The 5,908-nt window shown below is 44.6% G+C and overlaps 1 long non-coding RNA gene across 1 annotated transcript; it reads left to right on the top strand.

The window, feature by feature from the left end:
* The first annotated feature begins 1,999 nt into the window (after positions 1 to 1,999).
* On the top strand, positions 2,000 to 5,440 carry LOC114488028 (uncharacterized). The gene is made up of 3 exons (XR_003683705.1): positions 2,000 to 2,061; positions 2,767 to 2,826; positions 5,010 to 5,440. It is a non-coding gene; the product is annotated as an uncharacterized lncRNA (long non-coding RNA).
* The last annotated feature ends 468 nt before the right edge of the window (positions 5,441 to 5,908 follow it).

Raw genomic sequence — 5,908 nt, 5'->3', positions numbered from 1 at the left:
TATCTTTTTTGTCTCAGGATAGACTTTGTGACTTCCCAGTTTCAAGACAAGGAGACTCAGTCATGTCGATCCCCAGAGGTGTCAAGACTTAGAGTCTGTCTTTACTTTAAATGAAATTAATGAATGCCTGGGATCAACACTAGAATGACAATGTATTTACTTACTAAGAGAAATATAAATATCAAGTGGAACAGAGACACCTGACCCAACACTATGATGCTTTCTCTCCCAGAGGCAAGGAGCAGAGGAAGCCAAAGCAGAAGGAGAAGCCACGATGTGGGATGAAATTATAGGGAGCATCGGGACTTCCCTCGTGGTCCAGTGGTTAAGACTTCACCTTCCAATGCAGGGGGTGCGGGTTCGATCCCTGGTCGGGGAGCTAAGATCCCACATGCCTCATGGCCAAAAGACCAAAAAACATAAAACAGAAGCAATATTGTAACAAACTCAATAAAGACTTTAAAAATGGTCCACATCCAAAAAAATCTTAAAAAAAAAAAGAAATTATAGGGAGCATCAAACCCTAATGAGAGAAGCAACTCAAATGTCCATCGATGGAAGAATAGATTTAAAAAATGTGGTATATACATGCAATGGAATACTACTCAGCATACACGGGGTGGGAGGCGGAAGCTGGGGCGAAGTGAGATTAGCATCGACATATATACACTACTGAATGTAAAATAGATAGCTAGTGGGAAGCAGCCGCATAGCACAGGGAGATCAGCTCGGTGCTTTGCTATGACCTAGAGGGGTGGGATAGGGAGGATGGGAGGGAGGCTCAAGAGGGAGGGGATATGGGGACATGTGTATGTATATGGCTGATTCACTTTTTTGTACAACAGAAACTAACAGGACTGTGAAGCAATTATACTCCAATAAAGATCTATTTTTAAAAAAAGGAATGGAATTCTGAGGCATGCTACAACACAGATGAACCTTGGAAAATTTTATGCAAAGTTAAATAAAACAGACACAAAAGGACAAATACTGTAGGATTCTAATTATATGATGTACCTAGAATAGGCAAATTCTTAGAGGTAGAAAGTAGAAAAGAGTTTACCAGGGGCCGGGGCGGGTTGGGGGGAGAAGGGGGCGGGAATGGAACTTATTGTTTTACAGGTATGGACTTTCCATTAGGGATGATGGTAAACTCCTGGAAATAGATGGTAGAAATGGCTGCACAACATTGTGAATGTATTTAATGCCACTGAATTGTACACTTAAAAAGGGTCCAAATTTAAATTTTTATGTTATGTATATTTTATCATGAAAAAAATCCCCAAAACTTAATGAGAGGCAATGTAGCATGGTGTTAAGAGCATGGGCTCTGATGCCAGGCTGTCTGGGTTCATGTTCGGGCTCTACCTCTTTACTAGTTATGTATTGTTGGGCAAATTACTTACACTCTTCATTACTCATCTGCAAAATGGGGGCCATAATAAAGTCTACCTCCTAGAGTCGTCATGAGGATTAAAATGAGTAGGTGTATGTAAAGTTCATAGTGCTAGAACAATGCTGGGCACATAGTCCTATATAACTGCTAGCCAAAAAAAGAAAAAAAGTAACTTTCTTGGTTTTTCATGAGAAATCAACATGATGGGGATCAGAAATACTCAAAGTCAGCGGGACTGGAGTATTGTCTTTGTGAGGCAGATCTACAGGGAGTCATAAGGTTGCTTGACAAACATGGAACCAGAAAAAAGGAGTTAAGAGAAATTGTGTATCTAGTAGTTTCCAGCTAAAACAGCCTGATTCTATCGTAGGGATTGTCCTGCCAGCAGAACTGGAAACACCCAAAACCCATTGACTAAAGCTCTGTATCTCCCAACAGGGTGCTGGGCAGAGTGTCTGGGGCTTGATTTTGTGACTGTCCTTTGTCAGCACTTCCAAGATTGACTGGTTCCTTTCCAAACATGTGAACATCCCAACTCCTTTGGGTGACCTGCCCCATTCTAACATGTATTCTCTCTACAGTTTAGTTCCTTGAGAGACTTCTATTTCTCTGGAAGGATACATGGAAAAAGCCCAGCAGACTGATTTATTGGTGGTTGCAGAATTGTGAGTGAAACATTTTGAGTTCTGTTGCTGGAGCTATAGTGGCTGTAAAATTAAAAAAAAAAAAAGATTTTAAATGAATTATTGTTGTCCAGTATTTTCCCATTTGTAAGCGATTTTCAGTTGGATGTATCTGATTGTTCAGAGCACTGCATGCAGCGTGAATAATGAGATGTGAAAGGGATGCTGGATCATGCCACTGGGTCCCATATTCATTCCAGGCTGTAACCCATCTCTGGATTGTAATAAGGAGCTTGATGTAGTGTCTGAATGTATGATGAGCCCAATTCATTTGCTTTTCCACTCTGGTAAACAGCTGTTGAACTTCTCCCTCTGAGTGGTTCATTCTTAGCCTTAAATGGCTTGGAGTAGCTTCAAAACCAGCAATGCTGTGTACACATGTATGTCTGCTCCTCTTAGGTTGTAATTCCCAGATGTGGCTCCATCTGAATGAATGGGTGGCTTTAAATCTTACCTCACCCTAAGCAGGGGCTGGATTTCCTTGGCTGGTGTTAAAGTCTGAGATGACCTCTACTTCTTGTGCTTGGCTGGTAAAGAGAGGAAGGCAGCAGCCGAGGCTGGGCTTCCCTAAAGTCAGATTGTCAGTATGCTATTTACATCCCTTGAATCTAACTGAGCTGGGGTGCACAGGTCAACCTTCTATCTGTGTTTCTGTGTCTGAGGACTTTTTTTTCCCCCAAACTTCAGCAGGCTGGAAGTGCTGGGGAATCAACACCCCGTGGAGCAGCCCTCAAGCAAGGATTCTTGGTAACTGGGGAATAAATATCCCAGCTTCCTCACCACTGGGTGGGATCATTATGAGGCATGTGTTTTATACTGTATCTCCCATTTTTTCCAACTGAGGGATTAAGCCTCAGTTGGCCACTGTGGTCGCTGACTCAGTACGCACTCCCATCTTTCCCACTCCCCACTTCTGGTCCCTGAACCTTCCAAATACACTCACTGAACCTGAACTCCTGTCTCAAGGTCTGCTTCTGGGAGTACCCACGGTAAGATACATGATGTCGAGAAAAGAGCACAAGATTTAAAGTAGAAGACCTGGGTTTAGTCCTGGCTCTGTCACATGTTACAGGACTTTAGGTACCTGACTTCAATCTCTCTGAGTTACAGTTCCTGTAACTTTTATAAAAACCAGAGCATAACACTTACTTCATTCATTGGGTCGTTTGTAAAGCCTGAGTAAGAATACGTAAGAGGAGGAGCTGAATAGGATAAGGTCTTTAAAGATGGCCATCGTGTTGTTCTGTGTGGCTCTGCCCCTTCCCCTATTGTCTGCAGTAAGCCCCCCTAAGAATCCGCTACACTCTTCTCATCCTTATTCACACTAATACACTGTGTACAACTCAGGTGAATCAGAATGGTCATGAAAAACTTCAGCTTTTTAGTATTTTTGTGGCTAATTCTTACTTCATAATTCTTTCTATCCCTATTTTTATGATGAAAATTTTCAAACATAAAGAAAAGTTCGGACTTCCCTGGTGGCGCAGTGGTTGAGGGTCCGCCTGCCGGTGCTGGGGACGCGGGTTCGGTCCCTGGTCTGGGAGGATCCCGCATGCCGCGGAGCGGCTGGGCCCATGCTCCACGGCTGCTGAGCCTGCGCTCTGGAGCCCGTGAGCCACAACTACTGAGCCCATGTGCTGCAACTGCTGAGGCCTGCGCGCCGGAGCCCGTGCTCCGAGACGGGAGAGGCCACCGCGATGAGAGACCCAGGCACCATGGCAAGGGGTGGCCCCTGCTCACTGCAACTAGAAAAAGAGCCCACACATCGGTGAGGACCCAACGCAGCTCTCCCTACCAAAAAAAGAAGAAGGAAAAAAAAAAGAAGAAAACTTGAAAGAATAATCCAATAAACCCTTGACTTGAATTCAACAATTGTAAACGTTTTGCCATATTTGCATTATCTCTTTGTCTATCTATCCGTTTACCTCTCTATTTTGCTACACTATTTTAAATTATTTTCTAGACATCATGACACTTTGCCCCTTAGTTCTTCAGTATACATATCCCAATGAGGCCAGTCTCCCACATGCACAATACCCTTCTCACACCTAAGCAAACTGACCCTAATTGCACAATATCATCTAACATTCTACCTATACTCAAATTTCCAACAGTGCCTGGAATGTCTTTTATAGCTTATTTATTTTTTTAGCCAGGATCCACTGTAGGTTCATTGCAGAATGAATTTGCTTAGAAACACCAGCCTGGCTCTGAGTCTGTGCGGGTGTGTGTGTTTGTGTGTGAGCTTGTGCAAACCTGAAGAGTGCGTTATGGTTGCCCTGAGCATTCTCTTTTTTTTTTTTTTTTTTTTTTTTTTGCGGTATGCGGGCCTCTCACTGTTGTGGCCTCTCCCATTGCGGAGCACAGGCTCCGGACGCGCAGGCTCAGCGGCCACGGCTAACGGGCCCAGCCGCTCCGCGGCATGTGGGATCTTCCCAGACCGGGGCACGAACCCGTGTCCCCTGCATCGGCAGGCGGACTCTCAACCACTGCGCCACCAGAGAAGTCCACCCCTGAGCATTCTTTCTCACTGGAGTCAGACTTTCTGGGCCTTGGGTGACAGTGGGACAAACCTGAACCTTGTCCGGATGTGTGATCTTGCCTGGTCACCTCTGCCAGCAGCAGAGGGTTCCAAGCAGCTGGTGTCTGCCGAGGCTGCCAGGCCACTCATGTCAGGGCTGCGCTAACCACTTCTGTGGCCGCCTTCAGTGGTCACCTGCCAGACACTCATACAGAAGTGCTGCTAGCGATGTCAGCCGTCACTTGAGGAGGAAGGCATTCTGCCCACTGATTTAATTAGAGAGAGGTTTTTATCCTTTTGGGGGGAAAAATCCAAATTATTTGGCAGGTAAAATGCCTATTTAGACGAGTCAGTATAAGCTGTTATTCTACATTGGCTAATGTTCTTCTGTCTCTGCTTATCTTCACAGAGATGCTGAAATAATGGAGACAAAAGGTGATGGAGTTCAGAGAGCAAGGATGTGGACCAGAATAATAGCAATAAGTATTTATTGAATGAAAAAATCAAAGCACGCGTTTGCGGGAGGCCTCCTATGCGCCATCACCTTGCTTATTCTCCACAGCAACATTTTGAGATAAGTACTATTATTTCTATTTTATAAATTAGAAACCTGGGATTGCTAATTGGCTCAAAATCACATAGCCAGTAAGTGGCAGAGCTGTGATTTGAACTGTTACCTGTCCGACTGCAACACCCATGTTCTTGAACGAGAGCCCTGAGCAGGAAGCACTGTGCTCAGCCTGTACTTAGGCATCTCCAACCACACATGTGGCTGCTGTTTCTTGTTGACACCTGGCACAGTGCGTAGCACATTGTCGGTGTTCAGGTAATGTTTGTTGAATCAATGTCTCACCCAAGACAGGCATACAAAAGGTGAATACCAGCTAGATTCTCAGGACCCCCTTTAATTACAGTGACTCATAAACTCCCAGCCAGATCCTTTTTGTTTGTTTTCTGTGTCATTGTCTCTGTGTACCCTCCTACTCTCCCCAGATATTCTCCCCAGCCCAAAGTAGCATCCTCTTATTTTGCTATTTTCTACAAAAACGAGTGCCCAGTGCACTAGGTGCTGGTATCCCTAAGGCCCCAGTACCATTTTTTCCCAACAAGCCTTTCTTAGAGAAATGCCTCCTTACAGGAATTAGAGGAGGATGTTCTTTGCAGTTTCTAGAAACTGTGTTCTTGGTTGTCTATTCTCCCAATAGGCACCCTTAGGCATTTACCTGGGAAGAATAAAATGGAAGGTGTTGTCACCAGATCTGGAAAGGCCAGCTTAGGAAACAAACGTCTCCCAAGGAACCCACCAGA

This window comes from Physeter macrocephalus, chromosome 16, assembly GCF_002837175.3.
Source record: "Physeter macrocephalus isolate SW-GA chromosome 16, ASM283717v5, whole genome shotgun sequence".
Taxonomy (NCBI): Eukaryota; Metazoa; Chordata; class Mammalia; order Artiodactyla; family Physeteridae; genus Physeter; species Physeter macrocephalus.
The sequence above is the reverse complement of the archived record's forward strand: the minus strand, read 5'-3'. Positions and strand labels throughout refer to the sequence as shown.